At 37.4% G+C, this 13,211-nt stretch overlaps 1 long non-coding RNA gene across 1 annotated transcript; it reads left to right on the plus strand.

Annotated features, from left to right (window-relative positions):
* Positions 1–282: 282 nt before the first annotated feature.
* On the plus strand, positions 283–4,059 carry LOC110053819 (uncharacterized). Its single transcript, XR_002297167.2, has 4 exons — positions 283–339; positions 2,212–2,307; positions 3,219–3,304; positions 4,002–4,059. It is a non-coding gene; the product is annotated as an uncharacterized LOC110053819 (long non-coding RNA).
* The last annotated feature ends 9,152 nt before the right edge of the window (positions 4,060–13,211 follow it).

Consider the following 13,211-nt stretch of genomic DNA (forward strand, 5'->3'; position numbering starts at 1 on the left):
ACGCACGGTCCGGGGAAATCACATGATTGTGACATTATCGTTTCCGAAACTCTCCGTTTTCAAAATAATGTCCGTCCACGCTAAAACGCAAAAAACGGGATTTTCAAATTCCTCCGGCTTGCAGACTGGTTTTGAAAAGCTCCGTTTTCGTGAAGGATTAGCGTGGACGGTAGGCCTGACCGGAGAAATAAAATCCTCCAGCGAGTGTGGACGCGCCTAAAAGCACGGCTGACTCCGGTTGAGTATCCCATCATACACTAAAAGCACAATCTATGATCACGTGTCCCGGAGCATGATATCTTTGAAAATATGGCGGGTATTCTGTTTCGAATTCGAAAGGTAAGACATTTTGGCGCTTTTCTATTTTTATTTGCTCTTCTTTGGCTTTTGTTCTTTTATTATCAAGAGTAAGATGTATTCCTTCAAATTTAAGAGTAACTTAAAGAAGTTAATGCAAGTGGAAGGAAGCGTTTTAGAGGGTGAATTTGAGCACATGGGAACATTGAACAAAACACTTCATGAGATACCATGTACAGTCAGTAAGCTTATATAGAGCGGTTTTCAGTTTGGTGTCAATCGTAATGGGGCAATTACTTTGGTTTGGGTTTTGGTTTAACTACGGTTTCAGACTGGGCGAGTAGTCTTATTGGCAAGGTAACATTGGTTTTGCCACACCCAGTTGAAAATTGCTGTAAGCTACTAGGTCTTCATAGCAAATAGTGTCCAAGAGCAAATAGCTGTGGATATTTTTGGACTCAGTTGGAAGCTAAATTGCACGGCTTTCATTAACGTTTTCAGCAGGGAGGGCAACTGGTTTCCACAAAAAACTAGCCCGGGGCAAGTAACTTTTCCCAAAGGGGGGGGGGGGGGGGTACTGCCATATATGGGCTATATAGGTATGTGCTGCTGTGAAGGGTATGGTTTTCATGCAGGTTACTCTAGCATAGGGTATACAAATCAGAGCATTTGGGTCTTGAATAGGGTATCATTTTTCATGAAACTGACCAGTTGGTGGAAGATTTTATCCAGACTAAAAGGAAACCAGGAATTGCCATTAAAAAAAAAAAAAAAAGAAATGAATCGGCAAGGTTAAATTTTTGCAACTCAGCCTCGACAACGTTGATAGATGACTATCATAAAACACTACTGGATATTATTAACTGTCAAAAATCGGGATTCAGACGGAAATTGTTTCTTTACTAACCAGATCACTCCAAGATCTCTTGGATCATGGTGTGTCAAAGGAACCAAAGAATCCACTCCCGTCAAAGGAAACGAAGAATCTACTTCCAGAGTGGATTCTTCGGGTCCTTTGACACACCATGATGCGAGAGATCTTGGATTGATCTGGTTAGTAAAGAAACGCAAAATCCTTTTTTGGATTCTTTTGGATTTAAGAATCCAATCTTGGAGTTTTTGAAGAAACGCACCCTTAAGTCTGCAAGATGAGAAAAACAAGGAGTTAAAAGCATGGATTAATTTAAATTCAAAGTGTGTGAAACTTACTCTGTTATGACTGCTGTAGTGGTTTGATATACGATCCCAATAACTGGTTTACGTCAGTTTCCAAGTTGAATATAAGGATTTATTTTATTTAGTTTTTTGGTTTGCCACACAAACAGGTCCCTGATTACTTGATATGAAAATTCATCAGTATCTTGGCACATGTGGAAGCTTGCGATTCAGTTTTGTAAAAATGTCCTAAGTATTCCATGACCCCTCAATCTCCTGCTGCTTCCAATGCACGTGGGAAAGGTAAACAGGTTGAAAACCCTTGAAATGCATCTTCCCTTTAACTCAGACATTTGAAATGGATTTCTTATTGTTGCAGGATCCTTCATTATTTAAAGTTTCTTATCACAATATATGGTGAAGTGGGGCAAAAATAGTGGAGTGAAGATTGGCCAGTAGGCGGCCATTTTGGCTGGCTACAGTGACCCTTAATTGACAGTCCTGTTACTGTAGCAGTTTGTATGACAGGCAAATTCTGGTTGCATTACTGCTATATAAGCCTTTATCTCCCCAGCATACACATCCTGCATTCAGTAGACAAGAATACTGGTAAAGCAAGTTGATAGGGGAACCTTTTGGGTAGTTGTTAGTATCTGCATTTGTCCCGTCCTGTTGTTCTACCATTCATCACAAGACTGCAGCCTCCTGTTTCATATTTGAAGTTTTTCCGTCACTTAAACCTTTCCTATTTCTTGCCAGAAAAAAAAGAGAAGCAACAATAAAGTCTTCATGTATGTGCCAAGACTACTTATATGGAAAGGAATTCACTTTGAGATATTAGATCCCCTATACTAGGTGAGTCGTGATTTCGCTGTGTTTGGTTGGAGTGGTTATTAACCTATTTACTTTTGCTAACTGTGCTACATGTAGGAATATTAACACAAAATGTTGGCAAAGTGAATGAACAGGGAAGTGGTTGTTTCAATGTTGTTGAGCTATTTCAAGGATCTTTTCAATTGTTACATGTATGTGACAAGATAACCTAGCCATGCCCAGGGTACTGTTCTTGATGAAAGTTCAGTTGTGGGAGGATGGGCCAATTTCTTTCCACCATATATATCAGTTCTTCCTTAACCATTTAGCAACATGCTATTTAGTTATAATTTGTTATCATGGAAATAGGCCCTTTGCAGGATCCGGTCACATGGTACGGAATTAATTACGCCGTGACACAAGTTACACAGTGGGACTTCCAAAACAAAGGAACTCATACCAGTCAAGCCCAACTTTCCTTTGTTTTGGAAGACCCACTGTGTAACTTGAGTCCCAGCGTAATTAATTCAGTACCATGTGACCGGATCCTGCAAAGGGCATATTGAAGAGACTCAGTGGTCCAGTGGTTGGTGCACTGGACTGCACATCAAGCAGTCTTTTGTTTGTTCTTGGAAAAGACACTTAATTCTCACAGTGCCGCTCACCACTGAAGTGTACAACATTTATTGCTACTCAGTGAATTCAATGCTGAGGGCTAACCCTGCAACAGACTAGTGTCCCATCTAGGGGGTGGGGGAGAGGAAAATACTGCAGTGTTTTGGATCACTTGGCTTGACACAGATCCTACATTACCTCCATTGTCAAACCTCTCTCCTATTAGGGTTGAATTTTGTTATAAAAAAATCTGATGACTTATTTTTCATTGTGTAGTTTGTAAGAGTTAAGAGATTAAGGCTCTCATGACGGTTAAAACATTTCCTTTTTCTTACTAGATACAAAAGAGTGAAACAACAACGAAGGTATGTGTCAAGACTTAAGAAGAGAAAAAATCACGTTGAAACATTGGATTCCATATTAGGTGAGTCACAATTTCTCTCTGTTTGTTTAATGTACTAGGCATGACAGTGCACAGAGCAGGTAGAGAATTTTAATCAGATAAAAATGTTACTGTTTTTTAAGGAACTGTTGCTATGTTGGCTCACTAACCCTTAGCTCAGGGGTAAGGTGTACAAGAATTCCTTCAACAACTGCAATGCCTGTGGGTATCATTGATGATGAGTATTATTTTGTGGGATTCCAAGTGCGTATTATCCTTTGTCTCTGCCATGCTGCAAGTTTACAGTTAAAGTTTCTTAACACTGTAGGATATTTTTCCGGCTTCGTGACAAGTCCGGCATGTTTAGGTAGTGGATTCATTTTGCCGTTAACACACACAGGAGGGCAAATCCAAAATAGGAACATCCCATTTGATTGCCTCTCTGGAGATTTTGAATCCAAACTCTAGTGAGAATTTTTTGTATTGAAATTGCAACGTGTTGTAGGGCAAGCAATACCTTCATAAATAAAAATATTCATTCACCTGGGAAAATATGAGTCGACATCATTCAGCAGTGACTTTTCTCCACCTTGTCTTCAAAAGTCTTTTCTGAAATCTTTGTACTTGCCTCTTGATCTACAGTCCAGTGTGCTTAACATTAGAAAAATATTTCTTTTCAGATATACCCACCTAACCTGAAAAACAAGGTTTACAAATACTCTGTTTTATTTCCCAACAGGAAAAATGTTGGCACTCTGCCTGGGAAGAGAGTCGGGTGTGGGGCTTCACTGTTAAGTTACATGGTAAGTGATGCTTTATACTTTACATTTATACCTACTACTGTGGGGAAATCAGACTTAGTACAAGGTAAATTTAATACTGGGTGCTAACGTTGCAACAGACTCTCATCCCCTCCCATTCCATCATTGTCAAACCTTGCCCCTGTAGGGTTGAAACTCTTAAAGAATCTGATGATCATGTTTTAATTGTCTAGTTCTGTGAAACAGTCAAACTCGCATCCCATCCATGGGGGAGTAGAAATACTCAACATCACTTAAATGCGACAGAGACAAGCTGAGACTGGGTTAAGCTGTGGTGGGTTAGATCACTTGGCCTGATGCAGACTTGCCTTATCTTCATAGTCTCATCCTAGTAGGGTTAAAACAGTAAAACTCTGATGACTTTTTTTTAATTGTGTAGTTTGTAAAACATAAGACATCAAGGATGTCATAAAGGTTAAAACGGTCCAGCATACTTTTTTGGGTTGAAAATTTACACCCTCTGTATTTTTTTGAGTCAAGAGATCTGTCACTTATTTTTTAGGTCTTAAACAATATGCATATTTTTTTGGGTTTACACATCTCCGGGTGAAATTTCAGTTGCAATCAGTGGATCAGATAATTATTCTTTCAAATTTTTTTTTCAGCAACGTGTGAGTTCTGGGAAAAAATGCTGATAAAAAAGACAATACAATGTAACACACGTACCAATTTCATTAGCTTATTAAATCGTGCATTAGAAGAGTCTGTTTTATACTGAATAAATAGATTTATTTATTTCGGTATTTATTTTATTTTGGGTAGGAAACTTTGATGCTAGGTATTTTTTTTCAGGCTCATGTATTTTTTGGGGGTTGCAATATGAAGCTACCCCAAACCCCCATGTCATGTATAATGCGAGTACCCCCCCCCCCCCCCCCTCACAGGACTTCATTGTGTTCTTGTACATGACATTCTTGCCACGGTGCCTCCCTCCCTCCACCCAGATATACAAACGGATACTGGGCAAATTCCATACTGGGGCTAACCCTGCAACAGACTGGCATTCCATTTAAGAGGGGGGGAGGGGTGGTGGAACAGAGAGTAGAAAGACATCTTGTCAATTGATGTGACAGGAACTGGGATAAGGTGCGGTAGTTTGGATTACTTGGCCTGATGAAGACTTTATCTTCATGGTCTTCTGTAGGGTTGAAATGGAAAAAATGTGATGGTTTATTTTTAATTGCACAGGTTTTGAATTTAAGAGATGACGAATGTCATAAATTTTAAAACATTTCTTTATTTTTACTAGATACAAAACAGAGAAGAAACAATAAAAGCTGTGCTGAGACTCGAGGAAAAAGAATCAAATTGAGGCATTGGATTCCTTATTAGGTGAGTAACAATTTTCTTTTAAAAGAAGGGATTTTAATCACTTGATAGTGCATGCACTAGGAATAATTGCACACAATGCAGGCAAAGAATTTAAACGAGCAGAGATATCATTGTTTCACTGTTCAGATCTTTCAAGAAACCCTTGTTATACCCTAGGTAAGGCAATACAGAAACATTCCTTATTGAAGAATACAATGCCCAAGGTACTTTTGTTGTTGAATATTCAAATTGTGAGAAAAGGGGCCTAATTGGATCAAAGACCAGTTGCTTTCCAGTTGATGTATCAATGCTTCCTTAGCCAATTGGCCTCATGACTGATCAGGTCAAAATTTCTCCCAACAGTCTCAAGCATAATCATGAAGAAACAGTAAAGAGGATTTAGAGAGTACTCTCAAAAAGGAATTTTCTAGATAACTGAAAACCTGTAAGGAGAATTTGTCTCTTGACTAAGGACTCTGAAAAAGGACTAAGCAGTGTCAAGTAAGGTTATGAACTGAAGGATATTGTCTTGATATATCACAAAATTAATTCTCAGAACAAACCTTTAAAAGAAATTTACGGCAAAGAAAACCAGGCAGCCCAGAAATGTAGACGCGAAGTTCTTGTTGAAAAAGATCATCATTCACGTACTTTATCATTTCAGGAGTGCCAAAGTAAAAAAAAATGTACCTCGTTTTATTTTGCTTTGAAAAGTAAATAAACATGTATACTGCATAGATTCAATTCGAGTGGACAAACATAGGGATTTTATCCGTAGACTTAAAAGCTAGAACCACCATTGCCAAGTAGAGCAAACTAAAAGTGCCAAATGAGAGTATTTCATGCATCCTGAAAGTGCACGTGAAGTGAATTCCTTGTTTCATCATGTGCCAGAACTTTAATAGTGGGAGAGAAATGCTTCATAACTGCGTTCAAATTTGGGAGATATTTTTTTTATTTTTTGACATGACATTTTCGGATTTCCACCGCTGTGCGAATTTCCCTCTGGGATTTCAGATACCACTGGGAAATGTTTCTGAAATGGCTGTCAAAGTGAAACTCGTTTTCAGTAATAGTTTCATAAAAGCCCTCTTGTCAAAACTAGCGCGGTAGCTGTTGGGTTGTGAGATCGAAGGTGAACAAGAGAAAACCATAATTACCAGTCCTGTAAATTACTGTAAAATTTATTGTTATTCTTCTAGCACGTACCTCTTAGAAAATGGTTTTTGATGTTTGCAAAATTATTACATTTAAACAACAGTTTGAATTTTATATTCGCTTGTGTAAAATTTTCAAATTTTGTTTGTTTACTTTAATACTGTAAGAATATAAAGCTACCCGGGAGCTTTTTATTTTCAAAAATTTCACGAGTTATTTAAAGATTGGCGACTATTTAATCACGCATAAACTCATCTTCAGGAAGAAAATGCAAATAATGCTTAAATATTGCCAGTTTTGTCGCGAACATTTTTGCCGTGAAATGTTTAGTGCGCTATTTTGCCGGTGAGCTTTTGGCCTGCAAACGTTGCTATAAATGAAGGTTAATTTTAGAGCGCTACATTTTAGCCAGTGTTATTTATTTCGTGTTGCTGCTTGTCTGCGTTACAAGTTGTTTATGATGTCAGTATGTAAACTCAGTGCATTTGTATGGTGATCAATGATATAACCAAACGACAACCGCATTCCAGATGAGAGAATTGATTTGTAAACTTAATTTAGTCGAGTATACAATGTAGTACACTGTATGTATAATTTGTTCTTTGAGTTTCAGTATACCCATTGTTAATTGTTATATTTATCTTTTTTTCAGGCTGCCATCTCCAGTGCGCGTGCAGTGACATTAACATGGAGAAAGAAGCAAAAGAAAGTAAAGAACTTTATTTAGATGTTTCTTCAGTGGATCACGTTTTAAAAGTAAGGTAGATTTACAAGACAAGGTTTATCTCAATTGGGTTTCTCGCGAAAGATTGTTAGGGCGGAGCTCGTATTAGTGATTTCACAACACAAGCCTAAGAGTCAAAAGAAGACAATAGAATATCTGTCAAATTGTCTAGTATCTTTCGAATTGTCTCGTATCCTGCTAGTTTTCGAGGAATCCGTGAATTGTATTTCAAGTTTGTAGCTTTAAAATTAAGGTAGAATATCAACATTACCTGGATTTGTTTTGCAACCCGAATTTTCAGCCCAGAAGTCTCGTTATTAAACACACTGAAATTTCTGTCTAATTGTCTAGTATCTATTTCACAAATTTGCTGAAATCTTTGTAGTTTTCGAAGACGCATCGAATTTATGAAAAGGTTGCGCTTTTAAAAGGGCCAAAAAAAAAAAAAATCGAAAAATTGTCCTTAGAAAAAAAAGTCTGCAATTTTAAATGGTGTCTAATTTAGAGTTAAACATGTACCGACTCTTTTGGTGGAAAAAAATCTTGCACTATGTAGGATTTTTGTCATCAAAAGTCACAGTTTATGTTTGATTTCTGGCTAGACTCTGTTCAAAAGCGCAGAATTTTTTTTCTCTTCGGCAACCCTACATAGTCAAAAAATAGTAAAAGAGAGCCTACATTTTGACTAGTTACCAGGCCCTTTTAAAAGCGCAATTTTTTTTATTTTGTTTACTTATTTAAATTGTTTGTAATGAAGTTAAATTGAATTATTTAAAAGCCAATAAAAGTTATTGAAGACGCGTGTGTAATTGACTTCTATTTGTTGTTGTATTTTTATTGTCTGATATTTTTTAATGCTAAAATAATGTACACAATAAAAACCACCACTTGCTGTTTTCATTTCGTTTATTGTTTCGCAATAATAATTAATTAATTGAAAATCAGTTAAATTAAATTAAAATGTGCGAAGGAAAAAGTTCGCGTTTAAAAACTAAGACTTTTGGCGGGAAAATTTGAAAAAATTTGCACAGCGTTTCCCCTTAGAACATCTTCCAGAAAAATTTAATGAGGTTACACTTCAAAAGTTTTGATCGCAAAAAAAATTCTCAAAGGCAACAGTTAACAGAAAATCCCGTCAAAAACTACTGCACCACCTCGCATCAAAAGCAAGTTTGATATTTCAAGATGTTTTTTCCGTCTCAAAATAAACTTTTGCCAAACAGTCCTCAAATTTCTCTTTCAACGAACTTCGCGATGGTTTTTGTGCGAGATGATGCAAGAGTTCCTCGAGACATGAAAAAGATGAAATGACAAATGGATCAAATCGGCGAAAAAGTAAAATTTTAATTCCGAAATGGATTTTCAAATCTCGCAGTGTAACCGTGAAATACCGTTTCAAGTAACTGAGTTTTATTTATTATCCAATCGAGTTTGATCTTCAACTGTTTGTGGCTTGCCATTTCATATCTTTCTGTAAGGCGATAATAAAGATGGTACACTTTGGATCAGTTGCACAGGAGCAAGAACACTCATCAATCAAAATCCGATCAGTTTCCCCCGCCAAATTGCCCAATTTCGATGGTTTATAACCCAATAAGATTTCGAAATAAGTTAATTTTCTCTTCCGATGCGACCGTTGGCTCCGTTCTTTTTTCCCGTGCAACAGTCAAAGTGTAAACACCACAAAATAATCAATATCTGGTAGCAAAGATGTTTATTCCTAAACTAACGCAAAATTTCTTCGGCCGGTTCAGTATATTTTATAAACTCGTTGAAAATTTATATCTCCTTTTGAAAAGTTTTTGAAAATCTTTTACTCCGTTTTGTGCAAAGCTTACTAAAGAAAATGCTTATGTACTTGTTTTGGACGTCCTGAAATTTAAACGTTAGAAAAGAAAAAGGAAAACAAACATGTTTTGCAAAGGCGCCATGAGAACTTTGTATGACAAGGCACGTTTTTAATGCCAATTCTTATGCAAATATTATCATCCTTGTTAACAAATTTAATTTGTTGCTGGTCTTTCTAGTTTTGGTTATGACAGTTACAAAATTGTTGCCAGCCTTTTAAATCTTCAATAAAACCAATCAATTTTAACTGTATTGTGTAGTGGTTGCATGCGGAAGGTTCTCTTTTAGTGAGATCATTACTTGACAATTGTTGAAAAAACAAAAGATGGTAAAATCGAATTTGATTTGTAAATGTTAAAGCTTCTACGGAAACAAGTTTTACATTTTCAGCTGTCCTCCGGCGATTCTGGACTCGTTCGTACTTTAAAGCTGGAAATATCAATTCTCCTCAACGATTGCCTTACTTGGTCTTAACTTAAGTTCTGAGAATTTGGTTGCACATCAAGACAACATCTCCTTAGTCGATGATTTTGTTTACACTTTGTTGAACCTCTCTGCTATTTTTTTCAAAACACCTTTTATAAACCAGATATTGATTTTAGAAGCCTTAACTTTTGATATCTAGAGGTTAAACAAACGTTGATCTGTCATTAAGGTGGCACTTTCAAAAACTGAAGATATTTGCAATTTAGTTTAAATAACCAGTGGTAGAATGGCATGCAAGAAGAGCTTCGATTTACAGCGAAAGACAACTCTAGGTAATCATACGATTCTGAAAGCAGTTTGTAATCTCTTAGAAATTTGCCCAAACTTTCGTTGCCGTTGGGAAATCTTCGGAAGTCTTCGGAAATCTTCGAGTGACCCCCGGAATTTCTGTAATACCTCGGATGGCTTGGAATACCTCGGATGGCTGTCTGCAGCCATTCGGAATCTTCCTATTTCTTTAGAAATCTTCATCGTAATTTGCAATCGAAGTTTTCAACCAGAGTCTAGGTATTTGTTTTTATAAGTGTGTTTCAGATTGTTGAACATTTGTGCAAATAATTTCATAATACAATTGCGTGTTCATGTACTCTTTCAAGACGAATTTTCATTGTCCTGGCATTTTTCTGCTTTATTTCAGTTTGAATTTGAGGCTTTAATCAATGAGAATTTTTATGTTTGAAGATAATATTGAAAAAAACAAGACAATTTAATTTTTTTTTTACAGAATAAGTTCGTTTGTTCCAAAATTTATTTATTTCTGTTTCACGCTACAGGCATGCGAAAAAACAGCGAATATAACTTCGAGGTTTTCCTCGATCTGGAAAGCATAAACTGTTTATTTATTATAGAGTTAATTTGCTGCCAAATAGATTTTTTCGTTGCCGTACATGCCATTTAAAATCTGCTTTTGCCTAAAGAAACCCAGCTACTGTTACATTATATCATCAATTCCGAGATAAGACGTACGCGTTTTGATCATAAAAGTTTAGATGGTTTAGCCAAATACAGTGCCACCGTAAATACTCAACGTTGTTTATTAAAATATTTCCTGAAATCATGTCGACCAAAATGGTGGCTACCAGAATCGAGATACCATATTAATTACGGCCGAAGGTTAGCTATTGAAAAATAGATCAGTCGTTCGGAACAAATAAATACCACGACTTTCTCTACTAGTAAAAACCTCCACAACTATTCCTTACAACGTAAGCTTCAAATATGTTGCCACCAGTTTGATCGAAAGTTATTATAATTAAAATTCTTATCTCGCTGTCATCTCAAATGTTGAATAACCGTTAACTCCTCGTGAGTTTCAATCTCTTCTTTCGTTCGCCGGGTCATACCAAGGAAATTCCATCTTCACCGTTTCGCCATTTCCTCTCCTTAAAAAGAAGACAATAAAGAGAAACATAAGCTTTTTCTCGAGAAAACGTGCTTCCAATATACACTATTACCACCAGGGCAAGCAGCGACCAAATTTCGTATGAACCGGCTGCATGTGGTAACGGTTTTCAACTTTCCCGGAGCAACTGACGGAACGAGATGAACACTGGAAATATCAGCGCAATTCTCTTAAAAACGTGCCAAAAATTATTTTTTAACCCCTCACGGAAACGTTTCATCTCAGTGTTTGCAAAACTACGACTATCTACAGTTAACAAACGAAGCTATGTGCCACTCGACAAAGAAAATTGCGAGCGAAGGGTCGGGAACTTAACTTTGGGAAGGTAGAAATTGTTCCGTATGGTGAAGATCAAAAAGGCTAAAACGTACACTCACCATTAATATTTTAATACTTCTATCTTGTCCTGCTCTAACTTCTTCGAAGGAAGAACAAGATCCGACATCACCAGGAGCACATAAATCCACGTCTTCATATTTTGACCAAGTGTTTGGTTTGACGCAAATTAAATTCCGCATCTAGTCATGAATATTGATTACAAACTAGAACCAATCGATGACAAAAACGTCGCCGCACATTTTCATGACTTGAATATTAATTCTTAATTATGCAAAACTATTGTATCACTTCACAGATATCAAGTTTACTCCAGATCTTTGCATTTTTAGACTTTTATTAAGACAGTTATAAAGACTGATTTACGCGGCCGTCATATTTCATTAAATAAACCTTTTCTGATAATGTTATTGGTCGATTTTTGCAGGTTATTAAATACCTCTGTGTAAAGACCCGATGGCCTACGAATCAAAGCTTATAATTTGGTATAAGCTAGAACCAACTAAAAAAGAAAAAACTACTTTAATTAAACCATTTTTAACGTTTGGTTCTTGTATAACTTTACTTTTTATAATTGTTGTCATTTAATGGAGGGCACTGATACAAAATCGATGTATTTCCGTTGAATCTCGTAGGCGCTTATGAAACTGTTACTAGAAACAATATGACTTTCCCTATTCTGTTCTGTCCTGTCCGGCCCTCTTAGCAAGTCGGGTCTTGCCTGAGGGAAAGATGGTTGTGGAGAAACATGATGGGGTAATTTCTTGGACTAAGATTATCATTCATTCAACACTGATTTCTTTCCCGAAAGGACCCATTAGTTGATCTCTTACTGATTACAGCACCTCTTTAGCTACGGAGAATTAAGAATGAAATTCAAACCGGAAAGTGAATTTCTCTGCGTAAGAGTTTTAAACTCAATTCCTTAAGATCTTTAGGCGCTGTGACCGAACAATTTTCGTAAGGTCTCAAATGAATGGCTTGATACCCTTAAGGGAACAATAGAACAAACAACAGAAACAGCGCCCCTACGCCTAAAATTGCTGCTACAATAATAAAACCCTGAGATGACATGCAGCTTTCTAATATGACTGGTATTCTGAAAATAAATGTGGTTTATTGGTGTTGACGTAAAACAATGGTACATCCCCTCCTAAGAAAAATCGCGGATTCGCCCTGCAATAGCAGCTTATAAAGTGTTGCTACACTCCTGCTCTGAGGACGAAAATGCAGTCCCACAATCCACTGTAAGATGAGACTCCGTCCATTTTCTTCTCGTTTTTGAAGTGGCGAACACATTCACTACAGATTCTTCAATGGTTTCCTCGCCGTCATTTTACCGCGCCATCATGTGCGTTCCCTAACGTACTCCTTCTCACGTTTACCTTGAAATGCCCGTGCATTTGCCTTACTCCTCGTCGAATTTCCTGCGCGTTCCGCCGGCGACTTCGTGTGTTCCCCAGCGGTTCCCGATCGGGTTCCCTCCCAGTACTATAGCTGTAAATTCGTTGAGCCTCCTTCATACATTTAATCTCGGATCCCCACTATGCGTTCCCTATGCAATTCATGAACGCTCGAAAAACTGCCTGTTCCCACGGCGTCTTATATTTTATCTTGTCACTGAAGTACCTAAATATTTGAAAGCGTCTTCATCTAAATCATCGAAGTACTTGTCAAAGGGCCAAGCTTGACGTTTTACAAGGCTTCGGTGCAGTCGTGGCGAGCACCGTGAGATCAGTGTGGAGGCCATGGACGGGCACAAGCTCTCCCCACTCCCTCCGCACCTTCAAGCAAATTGGCGCGCATTTTACCCCTGCGCCTGTGTGGAAAGGTCTGAACAAGAGAAAGAGTAAAAGGTATTTT

Source organism: Orbicella faveolata, unplaced genomic scaffold (genome assembly GCF_042242905.1).
Source record: "Orbicella faveolata isolate gen_17 unplaced genomic scaffold, um_ofav_v1 contig_15, whole genome shotgun sequence".
Taxonomy (NCBI): Eukaryota; Metazoa; Cnidaria; class Anthozoa; order Scleractinia; family Merulinidae; genus Orbicella; species Orbicella faveolata.